The sequence below is a fragment of the Vicugna pacos genome, chromosome 12, assembly GCF_048564905.1.
Source record: "Vicugna pacos chromosome 12, VicPac4, whole genome shotgun sequence".
Taxonomy (NCBI): Eukaryota; Metazoa; Chordata; class Mammalia; order Artiodactyla; family Camelidae; genus Vicugna; species Vicugna pacos.
In genome coordinates this window covers 47,396,901-47,414,744 of record NC_132998.1, presented here as the reverse complement: position 1 = coordinate 47,414,744, position 17,844 = coordinate 47,396,901, and the positions used below count along the sequence as shown (strand labels likewise).

The 17,844-nt window shown below is 35.4% G+C and overlaps 1 protein-coding gene across 4 annotated transcripts in view; it reads left to right on the top strand.

The window, feature by feature from the left end:
• The window catches only part of SYT1 (synaptotagmin 1), an 898,755-nt gene that overhangs the window by 141,873 nt on the left and 739,038 nt on the right, over positions 1 to 17,844 (top strand). For 2 of the 4 annotated variants that reach the window (XM_072973353.1, XM_072973352.1), the window contains exon 2: positions 5,125 to 5,196. The exons of the other annotated variants lie outside the window; for them this stretch is intronic. The gene's annotated coding sequence lies outside the window, so the exon portion shown is untranslated. The remainder of the gene's footprint in view (positions 1 to 5,124; positions 5,197 to 17,844) is intronic. 4 annotated transcript variants of the gene reach the window in all.

Here is a 17,844-nt window from a genome sequence, read left to right as displayed (position 1 = left end):
ATCAGTCTCATTAAATCTTTTAATTGGTGAGTTTAATCTATTTACAAATTATTGATAGATAAGGACTTACTATTGCCATTTTGTTGTTTTGTGCCTTTTGTTTTTCTCTCTTGCTGTCTTCCTTTGTGATTCATTCGGCATTTTTTGTATTGATATGCTCTCTTCTATTTATCTTTTTTGTATCTACTATAGTTTGTGTGTGTGTGTGTGCGCGCGGTAACCATAAGGCTTGTATAAAACTTCATATAAGTATAACATTTTATTTTAAGCTGATAACAAGTTCAGTTGCATAGAAAAACTTTACACATTTATTCTTGCCCACACTTAATGTTACTAATGTCAGAATTTACTTTGTTTTATATTGTATATCCATAAATAATTTTTTGTGATTGTAGTTATTTTTAATATCTTTGTCTTTTAACTTTTATACTAGGATTAAAAGTGATTTATGTAATACCAGTACACTATTACATGTTTCTCTGTTTGTCTATGTATTTATCTTTACTAATGAATTCATACTTTAATCTACTTTTGTGTTGCTGTCTAGTGTCCTTTCATTTCAACTTGAAGAACTACCTTTAGAATGTCTTGTACAGCAGGTGCAGTGGTGAAGAACTTCCTCAGTTTTTGCTTTTCTGGGAAAGATTTTCTTCTTTATTTTTCAAAGATGGCTATGCTGGATGTAGTATTCTTCATTGGCACTTTATTTTTCTTTCAGCACATTAAGCATTTTATCCCAACCTTTCCTGGCCTGCAAGCTTTCTGCTTAAAATTGCACTTAATAATCTTATGGGATACCCTTGAATCACTTTTCTTTCACTGCTTTCCAAATTCTCCATTTGTCTTTGATTTCAGCAAGTTAGTTATATTATGTCTTAGTGTAGAACTCTTTAGATTCAACATTTTTGGAGTTCTTTGGTTTTCATGAATCTGAATGTCCATTTCCCTTCCCAGATTTGGGAAGTTTTCGGCCATTATTTCTTTAAATAAACTTTCTGCCCCGTTGTCTTTCTCTTCTCCTTCCAGGACTCCCATGATGTGATTCTTTTTGATGGTATCCCATAAGTTCTCTAGACTTTCTTTATTATTGTTATTTTTCTTTTTCTTTTTCTTTTTGTCTTTCTGACTGAGTAATTTTAAATGACTTGTTTTTGGCTGATTTTTTTTCTTCTGATTGATCGTGTCTGCTGGTTTGATAATCTTTATTGAATATTTGAATTCAGCCATTGTATTCTTCAGCTCCAGAATTTCTGTCTCATTCTTTTTGATGGTTGCTATCTTTTTGTTGAACTGGTCATTTTGTTAAGGTATTAATTTTTCTGATTTCATTTAGTGTCTGTGTTTTTTGTGGTCACTCAGCTTCATTAAATGACAGTTTTGAATTTTTTTATCAGGGAATTTGACCTTTATTTCTTTAAAGTCAGTTACTAGAGCTTTATTTTGTTTCTTTGTTGGTGATACGTTTCCCTGCCTTTTCATGATCCTTGTAGCTTGCATTGGATTTGCAGATCCTTGTATATCTGAGGAAGTACTAACCTCTTTCCGTCTTTTCAAACTGGGTTTGGCAGAGAAATTTGTTCATTAGTTAGTTCAGCCTACGATTTGGGCAGGCTGACTGGTGGAGTCCACGAGTGGCTGGGCCTGGTGCCAGACTCCATGAGCAGATGGGCTTGAGGTTTTTATAATCTGAAAAGTACTAAATTTTATTTTAGTTTTATTTTACTCTAGTACTGATCTTGGGATCCCTTTCTAAGAGTGTGAAGTATTGACACTATTTTCTTTGTGATGGTATTGGAAATGTAATATAAGTTATTTATTCTTAAATTATTTTTATTACATAATGTTTGATAAATACAAAAGAATATATTCTATTAAAGATATTATGTCCTCATATACATGGGAAAATAAAAGTTGATCAATTTTGATTTCAAACTCACATGTTACTTCATGGAATTCCTTTATGGGCATGCACAAACCTGGGTTCTAAGAATTAAACACATTAAAGAATATATTTCATGCATCTTGGCTACTTTTGACCTTTTATGAATGACTCATGCTCTTTCTTGGCATCCAGCAGGCTTTTAAAAAAAAATTCCTGCTTCTAAAGTGTTCTGAAAAATAGTCAGTGACTTTGTGGACTAATAGTACAAAGTATGTATGAGAATATGTTTTTTCCTGAATTTGTTTTTAATAAAGTATTTAAGAGAAGTCTCTTTCATCCCGAAAGAATACAGAGAAATATTTTGCATGTATGTGATGATAAAATAAAGCACGGTCCCCTGTACACTATAGGGATCAATAAAAGTGAGGTCATAAAATATTTTTATTTAGATAAATGCATTTTTAAAATTTATGTGCTTTGTTGATTTTCATTATACTTGTGTGTAATTTGTTGCAGTTTTCTTTCTAAGCCTATTTACATACAATTAAAGCTTTACAAGAAAATGAATTCCAATACGTTTTAAAATACAGTTATGTATTCAGTTACATTAATAATATATTTATTTATTGCAGAATTATTCAAATCCAATTTAATAACATAAATATTTTAGCCAGGATACTGAAAAACGTCTGTATTAATAAGATTGTCAGTCTCACACGAGGGAGACATATATTGGTGAATTATTTATTCCACTGGGTAATTAGGTGGGGGCAATGAGAACCTTTAGACAAATGCTAAAGCCCTGTAAGTCCCCATAAACTGTAGAAGACAAAAGAAAGGGAAGAAAATGAAGTTCCTGGCGTCCATTTTACCTCCTCTAACACTTTGGAACACTAATTATTATCTATTTGAAAAACCAATCAAAACCCAACTTCCTCAACTTTAGGGTAAGGCTAAAAGGGCCCTGAATACTAAAAGGAACTTTTTGCATCTCCCACTAACTGTTTTGTTTTGATTTGCTTTAGATAGTATGTGCAGATTGTAGACATTAAGTAAATAAATGTTGTGTGCAGATTGTAGACATTAAGTAAATAAATGTTGATTTATGTTTTGAGAGAGCTGAATTTAGTTAATATATTTTCCATTTATTCTTAAAATTTTTTGAGAAGAGAATTTAGAGGTTTCCTTCTTTTGCTTCCTGAAGCAGCTTATCTTCCCGTAAGCCTTGGCACAGCCTTGAAGCTCACCGCCTTTGCTTCCTTATCACTTGTCTCTAGTTGAGGCAAAACCTTATGTTTCATCACTAATTGCTGCCTGGTTTAATTTGGAACAATCTGACTATTCATGGTTTCTTAATTTCAAAGGAGAAGCTTTCTTTTCAATCCACTGGTATCATCATTTAGAAAATATATCAGTCAAACTTAGGGTGAAATATAAACATTAAACTCCATGGACCATGTATTCCAAGATTTGCTTCCCAGTTTAAAAGCTATATGCTTCACTTGGATCTGCTGGGGATACCTATTTCATATGAATCTTCTGTATACAGTTGGCCTATGAACAACATGGACTTGAATTGTTCAGTTCTACTTATATGCATTTTTTTTTCCAGTAAATACTGTACTGCAGACTACATGATCTATGGTTGGTTGAATCTGTGGATGCAGAACTGAGGGCCTAATTTAAAGTTATAGGCAGATTTTGACTACATAGGGGTCGGCATCCTTAATCCTCATGTTGTTCAAGGGTCAGCTGTACTTCAGAGAAGACATGGAACAGCTTGTTTTTCTTCACAAAGTTTTTTCTTTCTCCTACAGGAAAGAAAGAGGTCATTAAAATTTTCATAACAAGTTGGCTCAATTAAGTTGATTAATACTGTTTACAACTTAACTTCTATCCTTGTTGTATTAATCATAAAGCTCTTATTAAACTCCACAAGGGAACAACATAAATTTTAATATTTATATGAAACATGAACTTAATAAACAAGATTTCATCTTTCCTTTATTCAAGTAATCACTTTCTTAATGTATGTAAATGACAAGCACTTCTATTGATTTTAAAGGGAAAAAGTTATTACAGAATGAATATGAAACTTTCCAAGTTGCTTTCCTAAAATATTTGCCACAGAAGTATCTTTCTTTCATATCCTAGTTTTAGGTCGAACCAATATATTCCTTTTGGAATCAAGACAAGGATTCCTTTGAAATTTGGAGAATTATTATTAAGATAAATGTACTTTTTTCTTGAAATATGGTTTGTTTACAATGTTATATCAATTTCTGATGTATAGCGTAATGTTTTAGTCAAATGTATACATATATTCCTTTTTATATCCTTTTTTATTATAGGTTACCACAAGATAGTAAATGTAGTTCCCTGTGCTACACAATAAAAACTGTTACGTATTTTATATATAGTAGTTAGTAACTGCAAATCTTGAACTCCCAATTTATCCCTTTCTCCTCCTTCCCCCTATGCTGTAAGTTTATTTTCTATATCTGTGAGATAAATGTACTATTGATGTAGAGGAAATTATAAGCAACTTTATATAATTATATGAAAATAAACATTACATTGTAACTTAACATTATGCGCAAACTGGTTCAGCTTTTAAAAAATACATAAACAATGGGAGGTAGTAGTGAGAAAATGGTCCAATTGTGTAAAGGCAGCTCTAGCCCAGGTGGAAGTTAAATAAGGCACGTGTACAAAGGTTTACATTTTGTGTATGAAGAAAGAGAGGATTCCTCCCTTTTCAGCACATAGACGTGTTTGGCCAGGCGAGGAAAGAGGATTACACACTTGGTCTTTTCCTCATAAACAGAGGTCTTGCTGTTTTACCTCTACACCAGTTTTCTAGGCTATGTTTTTGCTATTTCAAAATGGAAAAGAAAGATTTCTGATGTAGCTGTGAAAGCAGTAGAAGCATTTTTTACCGCCAGCATACTATATTATCAATGTGGTGCAAGGCTTGGAGAAGCTGAAGTGGTCACTTTTTTGTGCAGGGCAGAGAACGTTCTCGTGAGTCTACACCATTAAACACTGTTCTCAACATTTGTAGACATGTTCAATAATTCATAAATCTTCAGGAGATATTTGTATTGGGAGTAGATGTTTCATCTTTTTCTGTTCTGTTTACCTGGGTATTTTGGAATGGTTCATGTTATTGACTCTCTGTTCCTCAAATCGTTGTCCTTTTGGAGCTGTCCTCTAAAGGAAATGCCATTTTTTCTGTTCAGGTAGATGAATGATCATCCCAGCTCATCAACGAGCAACTACTGAGTGTCTGTTCTCCACCAGGTGACGTCTAGGTATGAATTCTAAACAATACCATTTCAGTGTCAGGGAAACAATACAAAAGATTCTGAAGAAATTGACAAACATGTAAGACAGTCTATGCAAATTGTGTGAGTTTTGTATGGTTTTAAGTGCTGTATTATGTGATAGAAATGAATGACCATATGTTGCAAAACCAAAATCAGGATCCATGTTCCAGTAAATTATTTTTGCTCTATTATTAAGTGGTACAAACTGTCTGGGAAGGGTAGTTTAAGCGCTCAATTGTGGAATTTTTAGGGTATTTTAATGATTTATGGGGACAGCAAACATAGTTGCAATTAAATTTGTCCCTCCAAACCTGATATGTAAATGTACTTTGGATATTCAGATATAACAAAGAGTACTGTTCAGGCCTTTCTATTCGTGGGTCATCATAAAAGATGTTTTTCTCATTTGTGCGGTATTAGTGAAAAATTTATCATGGGTCAGTGTTGAGAAGTGGGTGCTGGAAGTAATCCAACAGGGCTTTATAGACACAATGAGCTGGATTTCTCAAGCAAATTGGATTTTGGTAAACAGAGGATGGATCAGAAGGCATTTCAGGACAGGAGGATGAAATATTTGAAGAAATAAAGTCCGGGAAAAATCTAGCAGATTTGTAAAACTATGAAATAAAGCCAGGATTATGGAAAGGCATGAAAAACCGGACAGAGTCCAGGCATGGTGGATACCTGGATTATTTATACATCCCTGTTGAAGGTAAGGCACAGGGTCAAATATAAGATGGCTTTATATTCCTTTAAAAGTTATGTTAATGATAGATTGGTATATTTCATGATGTCTGTGCTTTGATACCATTCTGAAGTTTGAGTTCATTTTTGTTTTTGATCATTTACAACATATGGAAACAAATTCTCTTTCTCCAGCTCCTTCTCATCTTCCTCTCCTATCTCTTTGTCTCTCTGTTTCAATCTACACACACACACACACACACACATTTATACATACACATACATGGTAGTCAATGAAGCTTGACTGAATATAAGAACATCAATTGATTACTTTTGCAGTGTTTCTTTTATTTTTCCTAAGATACTGTAATTTCCCCCTTGCTCTTATGTCCTAAAAATGTTTTTGAATAATAGAGCAAAAGTAGATCCCACCCTAATTGTTGGAAGGTAGTGGAAGGAAACTAACATGTGTTAAGCACAAACTACTTGATATTCACTAATGTGGTTGCCTTAAATGCACACATACATTTAATCTTGTGATCAACTGTAGTAGGGAAGAATTATCTCCATAATTCAGATAAGAATATTAAAAAAAATCAGGTCAATCAGTTTGCCCAAGATCACTCAGTAAGTAAATGTCAGATACTGGATTAGAACGCAGGTCTGTCTGGCTCCAAACTTTTTCTCATTCCTCTGTACAACTCTTTGCTTGAACAACGTACTACTGCCTTAGGATCAATACGATCAAAATTTCATTAATCTGAAATAATTCAGTGAGGTGTGTGCTTCTGTTTTATCATTTAATTAATGGCCCATGAAACAGTCACTTGTCAGTTGTCTTAATGGAAGAAAAAATTCACAACTGATTAGTCTTTATTTGTTCATAAGAAGCCATAAAATAAGTCAGGAATCGTGGAGCTCATGACTTCTGTTTGTAGTTAACAGAGAAAATAATCTACAGGCAGTTTTCCTGATAATAAAATGTGAAAGCCAGGGTCTGGTAGAAAAACAAAAATTAGGAAAAGAGAATTGGTCCTCTTCTCTTTGTGACTCTCTTCTCTCTGTATTCTTGTTGCTAATTCTGCCTGGTTTTCTGGAGAGAGGAAGGTATGAACAGAAAATCACAGTCTAATTACATGCTGAACTTTTAACACAGTACCCTCATCAGTGAGTTTCCTGCATAATAAATGCTTCCCTCATCAGCTGTCTCTATGTATTAGGCCCTCCTAACTACCCGATAGTATATTAAGGAGAAGGAAAAAGCTAAGCTTTTCACAGCTCTTTTGTTCTTTGTGGTAATCATCATTCATGCTTCATCCACCTACCCCAATCACTGCCGATGCTTTCATTAGAGAAATATCTACTAGCATTTGTTCAGCCCTTACTACATGTGAGGCCCTGCTTGATTGAAGTTTACAGGTGATGGTTTCTTATTCTCCGTACTTAACCCTACAAGGGTCATATCCTTTTGTCTTCCCTGCTTTATAGATATCGAACCTAAGGCATAAACTGGTGATGAAGTAGCTATTTGAACCAAGGCAGTCTTACTACAGAGGCCAGGCACTTAACCCCACATTGTCCTACTCAATTTCAATAAGAAACTGAAAGACGTCTCAATTCCATTATTGGTGATGGGGGGTACAGTATTTCCTAACTTTCAGAATTGTCAGGATTAAATTAGAGAACTTAATAAGATGATTATCATGGTGCTTGACACAAAACATTTATTACATATTTTATTTATTTATACTATTATATTTTATATAATTCTATATTAAGCTTCATTATGTATTAAATATAAGTGAAGTAAGAATGATCTGTTAATTATATCTTCATTATCATTGTGACATGCCTGTTTCCTTCTATTACAGGTACAGGGCAGAATTTGTTGTTTATTTTTGTGCCTAAGGTACATAGTCTAGTATCTAAAACATAGCAGCTAGCTAACATATATTTGAACCACTTAGAAATACACAAATTGCTTAATTAGTATCATGTGTTTTTAAAGCTAATTTTGCAATTACTTTATACTTTCCGTATTACAAACTCTTATGGAATGAAAGAATTTGATGCCCCTTATAATTTCTTAAGATGGGATATACCATATGTCCTTTAATGAGGGATGAAGGGTGGTAAATTGGGCTAATTAAATTAATTGAGAAATGCTAAACATTAGTGAGTATATAAAAATGTTCCTGGTGACATTTTCTATAATAGGTCTACCTAGCAGTGCAGCCTTCAGAAGCTCTCAGCAGATACAAAGCCTAGATATTTATTATTGGTGGTTGCAAAGACAGATCAGTAATGTGCTTCCTGAGAGTATTTGTAATTCAAGGGAGAGTTACTGTCAGAAGATCGAATATGTTTTTAAAACTGATACATTGGCAGTTTAACTTTTAGCATCTATAAATACAAATGTTAAATAATTATAGTATCATAACTATCTTATCATATATTACTAATAAATTTGAAAGAAATGACAGCCTTATCAGCCTGTAGCTCTAGAGTGAAGTCAGTGAAAAGGTCTGGAGCTTATGAAAAAGAGATCAGTGTTGTGGCACAGTATTGAAACTAGAAAGTAAATTCAGAAGCACCTGACTCCACCCCCCCCCCCCCCCCGTTTTTTTTCTTTTGTTTTTCCTCATTCACAGTCTCATTCAAGTGTGGAATTTCTCTTTAATTCATTATCCTCTTTCAACTCATCACTCATACATTTTCATAATTCTCTTGCTCTCCCCAGTGTTCTAGAGTGGAAATGGCATTCATTCATTTGTACAGTCACTTAAATATTTATTAAATGCCCACTAAGTGGATGGATTTTGGAATGACATATTCATGAGTTCAAATCCTGACTCAACCAAAGAGCAGCTGAGTACTGTTTCTTTTCTAATTACCTAATTATAAAATTCTTAATCTCTATAATAGATATAGTGATACCAAACCCCCAAAGTTGTTGTGCAAAATAAAATATTGCCACAAGTGAAGAAAGTCATTTGATACCAGTCTTGCAAATAGGCAGAAAACACACAAATAAACAAAGTAGAAGAATGCATCCTATAAACTGTACAGCACAGGGCAAACGTTTGCTGGAAAAGAAGTAGAGGTATCTGCTTGTTTTCCAGGGATCTGTGACATTTCCTGCTCCAAACCACTGTTGACCATGTAGGTCAGAGATTTCATAAATAAAGAAGTGAGAATTCTAAGAAATAAAATGAAGGGGAAAATTTGCTAGGGGAAATTAAGATATTTAGAATAATCAGTATGCAAATCAGGATTTAGAGAAAGAAACATTATGGAATAGGATGAGAACAAGTCTCTTCTACAAGGTGAATTAGAGTAAACACTGCATTATTGGCAGTATGGAGTATGTTTCTAAGTTTCCATTTTTAAATCTCATGATTCCTCTTGATTTAATTCAATTAATCCATTTCATACTTGTGTGAAAAGTGAATTTCCTGGGGATTACAATGGGTTCACAAGGAGAAGGGGGCTTTATTGGTAAAGTACATCTTAGAGAACTTCTAGGAATGGAAGAACTCATCAGATTCAAAAGATGATTATTGAAGTTGATTGTTATTTGCCTTATATTGTTAAATATTATTGTGTCCATTTTATAACGGACTTCACAGACACTTACGAAAAATAATCACAAACATGCCTGACTCTCTCTTCCATCCTTCAAGTCTCTGTCCCCCCTCTTCTTTCTCAAACATTTTGTCTTGAACACTAGCATGTATAACAAGCAATAAGTCTACAGAGGATATTTGAACAATTTTAATACTTTGAACAAAACAGTACGATTTATACTCATCTTTTTTAAACGTGAACTTTAAAGAAACTACTAGAACCCAGGAAACATATACATAGAGATTCAATTTCACAGCTATTAAACACATATTTATATAATATATAATTTATAAAAGCTATCTTCATATATTTTAATGTGAATCTCTTTGTTTGTCTGAATGCTCCAGAATCTGTCAATAAGGGCATATTAATAAATCTCTGATGTCCTGAAGAAATCTGATATTTTTATTATTCTGAACTGTGTTCAGACTGATCAGGAATATAGGATTCATGCATCTGAAGCATGACCTTTTTACCAACAGAGACAGCATCTTCAGATATGTAGGAAAAATATACTGATTAAGAACACTTTATGGAGTGAATTCCACAAAATACAGAGTCAAGAGAACAGGGAAGGAGGTGATAAATCTGCAACGTGACTTTGGTTTTTACAGCTTCTAGTATAAGGACTGTTTTCTTCCCAATGAGGCTTTTCAAAGAATGAAAGTATAAGAATTGAAGAAACCATTAGAGAAACCACAGATGACTTAGCCTGAACATGAAAGAAACAGAACAGGTATTCTTACCTAGAAGGATCTGGAAGTATCAAAAAAAAGAGGTGGAGGAGGAAAGAGGAACAGATTGTCGTGATACTAGGAGGTCTGCATGAAGTGTGGGAGGAGAGATATTGGGGTCACAGGATCAGTGGAAGGATGTGGCCCAAGTCCTGGCAGTGAAGTTAGTCTTCCTGTCTTCTGAATTAGGAAATCTTCCCCATTCTGCCTTACGCCACCTACTGTTCAGTGCTTGCCTGCACATCCTTGTGGGCAGGGTAAGCACAAGTAAAATGGTCCACAGTATACACTTGAGGGACAGTTAGAAAAGTTCCTCTGACTTAAAAAAAACAAAAAACAAAAACAAAAAAATATCTCTGCTGAAATTCAGAATTCTAAGAGTGGCTCACAGTGACCCTCACCTTCCATTTGAGTGTGGGTGGAACTTGTGTATGTGATGAGATGTCACTCCTACAATTATATTACTTTATGTAGGAAAGGGGAATTATTCTTGTTGGGCTAAACTGAAGCATGGGAGCACTTAAAAGAAAAGGATTGCAGAAAGAAAATTTAGAGATTTGAAACATGAGAGGGTTTGCCCTGCCATTGCTGGCTTTAAAGATGGAGGCAGAATGTGCCATGGAGTGTGGGTAGCCTTTCAAAAATGAGAGCGACCTGCATCAGTAGCTAGCTGATGAAAACTTCATGTTAGAACTACAGGAAACTGAATTTTGTGGATGCAGGAGAGTTCCAGTTGTTCCACATCCCTGACAACACTCTGTACTGTCAGTGATTTAAGTTTTAGATGTTTTTGTGTGTGTACGTGGTAGGATCATCATGAAATTATTGCTATAAATCGTTATTCTGAGCATCTTTTCATGGGCTTCTTGTACATTTGTATGTTTTATGTGAGTTTAATTTGACGTTCTTCTGTTATTGAGTCATGAGTTCTCTGTATAATCTGAATACCAGGCATTTGTCAGGTGTATATTTTGAACATAATTTTTCAATCTGTAGCTTGCTTTTTCATCTTTCTAAACACGTCTCTCAAAAAGCAGATTTGAAATTGTGTTAAAGTTTAATTTTTTACTTTTAAAATGTAAAGTTGATTAGTGTTTCAGGATGTCCTGCCTTATAAATCTTTACCTATCCTCATATTGGGAAGAGTTTTATCCGTGTTTCCTCCAGGAGGTTTATAATTTTAGATTTTACATCTAAAATCCGATACATTTTGTATAAAGTTTTATATTTGCATCTGGTATGGTAGGCAGGATTCTAAGATGTCCTCAGGTTTTTCATCTCTCTGGTGTGTACCCTACATATAATCCTTGGATCTGTGAATTTGATGTATTTTACTCCTGTTATTAAGGTATGTAGCTTGGATGACTTGAAAATAAGAGAAATTATCCAGTGGGCCTAACCTAATCCCACGAGCTCCTTAAAAGCAGAGAGGTTTCTCTGGTGGAAGGGGAGGAAGGCAGGGGTATTCATAGTGCGAGAGGAATTGGACGTGAGGGAGAGTCTCTTTTGCTGAGCTGGAGGGGACCATACGGCAAGAACTGGAGGCTGGCCTTTAGGAGCTGAGGCTGTTAGCTTCTTTCTACTTTTCTAACAAGGAAACCAAAACTAAAAAATCTCCACTGTCATAGAGCTTATTAAAAATGCCAATTCAGAATTTAAAATCCTTTCTGACTGACTCTAAATAGAATGCCTTTCCATTTTGCCACATTGTCTGCCATGTTTTTAATCTCTCAGCTCTGATGTATAAAGTACAGCAATCAAGGTCTATCCATTCCCAGAATGAAGATCAGACTGTCACACAGTGCAATGCTATACCAGATGAGTAATTGTAGGCTTAAGAAAGAGTGAATAATAAGAGTCTAGAAACTCTGTTTCCCAAATTTCAAATCCCCACGTTGCCATCACCATCTGATGCCACACACTTCCCCACTGGGTCTGGTTTGGATAACCAAAACATTCAAGGCTGGTTACAAAGTCATTGACACTCTTTGTTTTCATTGTGTATATGGATAACCTGGGCGTTTTGTTAGACTGTTGTTTAGTAGTTTGGGGATGGGCCCAAGAGTCTGCATTTCTAACAAGTTCTTCAGTAATGGAGAGACTGCTGTTCCACAGAACACATGGCATGTCAAGGAGTCAGTGTTTTTTAAAAACCACAGTATGGAACTTGAACTTGACGTAGAGTATGGGAGCATCCCAGGTGAAGTAGAGCCATTCTGTGCTTCCAGTGATACTAATATAGTCAAATGTGAAGAGCTCCCAAATATTCAAATAATTTATTCAACTAGATTTTTAAAACTCACCATATTTATTATGTATAAAAATGAGTTTCACTAGAATGAAGTGGCTGGTGGCAAAAGAATTTATAATTCACTGAGATGGTTAGGACTTAAGATTTTATGAAACATTATAAAATTAACCTTCAGGAAAAGGGCTATCTTGTGTTGTATGCGTTTCATCTTGTTTCTTTTTTTCCATTAAAAAAACCCCCAAATACTTGTTTATCTGATTTATGGCTGATTTTTAATGACAGAGAAAATGTATTGGTAATTTGTGAGATAATTAATACTTTCTATTTTTTGTGTGATTAGTCAAAAATTAGCTTAGAGGGAGTTTGATAGGCTTTGGTAATAAATTCAATTCTGAGTCATGCTTTTGGTTTTGAAATGTAGGTGACACATTTTGATTTCTCATTCAGTCAATTACCAAAAAAACAAAAAACAAAACAGCCACACTTGCAGACAACTGAGTAACTTTTTGTTTGATTTTTAGACAAAAGTGTATTGAACTGATGCACAAATTCTTAAAATGCATAGATTTCTGTAATGGACTATATTTCTCCTCTGATGATATTTTTTGGAATATATAGGTTTTATGGAAAATGTCCTGATACAAGAATATTTTTCAAATAACATCTTCAATAATAGCTTCTTAAAAGTTTCAGTGGAAATGAACCATAATGTTAGTTACATCTGTAAACACAAATTTATAAATTTTTCTCATGAAAGTCAAATTTTGAGTGTCGCAGACTGATGCAGTTTGATTAGTCTCTTTGGGATCAAAGGAGTATATATTATCAGGCTTAGGTCAAGCTGGGACAGGAAGTCTCTCTGGGGAGAAAATTAGTTTGACTTAGGAAATTTCATGAAGCACTTGTTATTCAAATGAAGATTTTGTTTATAAGCAGTACTTCATAAAAACAAAAAGAGAGTTGTTTACCAAGAAATGAAATTTTTGGAGCTAGTTTATGCTGCTTATGAAGTAAACAAAGTTACATACTTTCTCTCATTCTTTCACTTGACTTCTTTGTCTTGTTATCTGAGTTTCTGTTTATAAAAGAATCCAATCCAAAAATACAATTAGATGGCCAGAGCCAAAAACACATTTTTAAAGTAAATTTGAACTTTTGGTCCGTTTTATTCTCTTGGGATTCAAATCAGCATTCCTGTCTTACCACAATTCTCTTATGCCGTGACAGCTGACATGTCTAAAACACGCCAGTAGTTTTCTCCAAGTCCTTTGGGAATTTTCAAGCCTGTGTAAAAGATTCTTTCTCCCATTGTCACTCAGAGGCAAGAAAGGCCCTAATGGCAATTTTTCATTAGCCTTGTCATTAGCTTGTCAGTGCAGTGCAGTTCAAACAATAACAGCTTGAAAGTCAGAGTTTTTCTAAGTGTCCCCTTTACTAGCTGCGTGGACTTAGACAATTCTCAAGGACTCAGTTTTCTCAATCAGCAGTAATAATGTCGATGCCTTTCTCTTATAATATGATGAGGGTAATGAAAAGGAACACATATAAAGTACCCAGCACGAATTCTGACCCATGATAATATTCCATAAGCATATTTGTATTCTTTCCTTTTTTCTCTCTTTTTTTTTCCCTCAACCTTATGAAGTCTTTACTAAAATAAATTGCATTAATTGTCAGTATTCTGTGCTTGGCAGAGCACTTTAGATACCTTCTCCAGCTCCTTGGAAAGTGCTTTCCATTCTGTATAGAAAGAGAAAAGGAACTTGATCCAATTGTGAATCGTACTGAAAGAACATTATTTCATGTGAGAGAGGATAAATTCGTAAACTTCCTCGAAATGCAGTTACTTTATTTCTGAACATAACTTTAAAATATTTCATAGCTTTCCACTTTCAATCAGTTTTACTGAGTAAATACTTCCTAGTTGTTTTGATGGCAACTCACTTCAAAGTTTTTCCTGCCACTAGCTTTGAGATAATAGTCCACTTGCTGAATAATGTGTTGATTTGAAATCCTTACATGATAATGCTATTTTAATGATATTGTGACATTTTTATATAGACCATTGGTAATTAGGCATAAGGGCGTTCAGGAGAGCATCTGTATAATAATAGCAAAATATTTTAGTAGAGGAAAAGCAAGCTAATGATACGGATTTTCCTCTGATGAAGGCTAATTAGTAGAAGAGAGGGGAATCTCTTTGATCTACATTTAAGATTTGCTTGATCTAAGTTCTTGGGCTCACCAAAAGGCCAAGGACTCTGGAAGGCGAAATGAGGAAACCACGCCAGCATACGTCTGTTTAAAATGCTGTTAGGACCTATCTGTCCTTAGATCCTTTAGAAGCATAAAGACAAATTAATATATTGTGTTCATTCATTCACTCAGAAATATTAATTGAGCCCCAACCATGAGCCTGACCCTTTGGGGATACATCAGTGTCCCAAACAAACTACAGTGTCTGGCCCCATGGAGCTCATGCATTTCAGAGAAGGATGTGGTTAGATAAGCAAAAGTATTAAACATAGTAAAGTATATACTTTGCTTAAAGGTGAGAAATCATTTGAAAAAGAAAAGAGCGGCTCAGAGGGCCCTCAAATATTGTGGAAGGGGGTGGGTTACATTTGACCCACAGATGGTGACGTTAAGGTTATACTGAACAATGGACTGGCAAGTCAGAAAAATGAGAACAGAGTTAGAACACTGTGTTTACATACAATGAGAAAATGGTTGCTTAGTGTATCATTCAAAGTTCTCAGGTGGTAGAAATTTGTTAAAGTTTGTTAGTGAGTCCAGAGTGTCTTCCAGAGAGCCGGAGACTAGCCAGGAATACTCCCCAGCTCGGCCGCGCGAACTGTTGCAGAAATCCCTGTCGTCCCCAGCCTGCACAGACAGCGTACTTCTGAGTCAGCATGGTTTGGACCACTGTTGCTAACAATGGCCAGACCAGAGACTTCCACCGCTGCTCCTCTCAAAAGGTCTTACTCCCTTACCACGTTAGTCACTGAAAGATGGACTCGGCACCTGCCCACTTCTTGTTGTTTCTGCTTGTCTCATGAAGAGTCCTCTTGTTTCTGCTAGCTGCCTCCCACAAGTGTGTCTAATTGGCGATCGGAGCCACCTCCCAATGTCCTAGCGGTGAGGAAGGCAGACACAGTGAGCCCTGGGGTAGACTTGAGAAGAATGAAACTCCCAGTGTGGGCAATTCCCCATTTACCCAAAAGACGTTCAAATGATTCGGGGCTAACCAAACCAAACAAATACAAACTGCAGCTAGCAATCAGTGATTAACTTCTGAGCCAGATAATCTTATTTTTATGCTTTTCCTTATTCTTAATTATTGATTTTTTTTCTCTCAGACTCATGAGAGTGTAGCCCTGTGTCTTTCAATTACTTGGGTTTGAGAACATTTTAGTTTCTCGAGCACCATTGATTTTTCTTTCACGTAGGATAAAGACAAAATCAATGGGTATTGATGATGATAGTGGTTTTCAAGGTGATTATATTCAAATATCTAGTGAAAGGTGAGAGACATATGCTTAAAGGTCACAAACCAGTTATAGTTTTAAAAACAAAACTCTGGACTTTGATATGCTATAGGGAGTAGATACTCTAACAGTCTCTCTTTTAAAATATTTATTCCTTCTTAGAAATAGATTAAAAAATACATTTCTCTCTCCTTCACAACTGGTAAGACTGGAGGATGATCGAGTGAAATACTGTCTTAAAAAGTATATGCAACTATTGTGAAAAGCACAGTTGTAGAATTCCACCTTATGAACATCAGTGTATGCATTTTAGCTATGGTTTATGAACTGTGTATTTTCACTGATGGATAATATTTTTGTGCTCAGCTTTTTCTGTCCTTTCCTTAATTTAAATTTAATTTTAATAGTTCTCCCCTTTATTGACCAAGAGTTCTTGAATATATATATTACTCATTTAAATACTTTATATATATTTATAAAGAAGGGAAGTGCATGTAAATAATGGGTTGTTTCATAATTTTTTTTACCTTGTATAAGTAAAATGGAATGGAGCCAAAAACTGTAGTAAAATATTTTTCCTGAAGAAACATATTCAGAAGAGAGCTTTCATAGGTCATCGGTAATGAGTGGCAGGAAGTGAGGACAAAATCATGAGTCCGAATCAGAAGGGTGGTTTGTGTGAGAACTACAGGTAAATTGCATTGGAAGGAGGAGGATCATTAAAGAAGAAACTGGCATAAAGTGAATACACCGAAGGATGGAGTGCGTGTTTATTAGAGATTAATTCTTCCTTCAATATCATTTCCTGACCCAAGCCATTTAGGGGGTGCTCATGTTCCCTGTAGGGTCACCCCCTTCCACTTAAGGTGATTCAAGAAAGAATTCCACTCCTGCCTTTTGTGAGACTAAAGCAAATGCTGCTTACTTCCATGGCATATCACTGGGTGTTTCTATGCAAGACTGGCACCAAATTGGGCCACGCATGAGTTCCTTTTGAATTAGTTAGCCAGACTACAACTTAACCACAATTGGAAGGACTTTGTAGCAGTTGCCAAGGATGTTTGGACAAGCCAGATTTCCACAGCTTCTCAGAGGAAAATCCTGACACATTTGTCACTTCCTAAATCAATCAGTGGCCTTGTTGTTTTGCTGAGTTTACCAGTGGCAGGCCTGCTCTCCCCAGAGATGCTGAGAGCTTGGCCAAAGGGGCTGGGCGGTCTGCAGAAATATGTACCACAGCCAGGATTGTCAGATTGCCTGAGTTCTCCCTTGAGCTGAGAAACTTCAAATGCCATCATGATATAATGCCTTAGACTATCAGCAAAGGAATTTTCAGAACAAAGCATCTTCGTATGCTTGGCAGTGTAGTCGATGCGACAAGCAGAGGGAGAATCTGATCATTATCCAAAGAATGGAACAGAAGGGAGAGCCTGGCCCAGAACACCTTTAACTGTGTTGAGCAGAACAACAGTCTATTTGGAACACACTTTATCCTTTTGTTTTCTCACATGCATTAGCTCATTTAACTGTAACAGCCTCGCGAGACTTGAGACAACGTGGGATGTGGCTGAGCACAGAATTGGGAATCCTAAAACGTGGAGCCAAGCCACCATTAAAACTGTCTGTCATTAGCATCCAAGTGGCATTGTGTGCAACATAATATGAGGATAAACAAGATGATGAGTGAGCCTGTGCTTTGTAAAAGGCTCTGCAGATACAAAGCAATGACATTATCATCGAAGTGGACCATACCTTGGTAAGCAGGGTTGTACACTATTATTTCTCTAACCTAGGTCATCTGTGAAGGTTCCCAGAAATATGTGAAGAAGGAAACCCAGTAAAAACACCA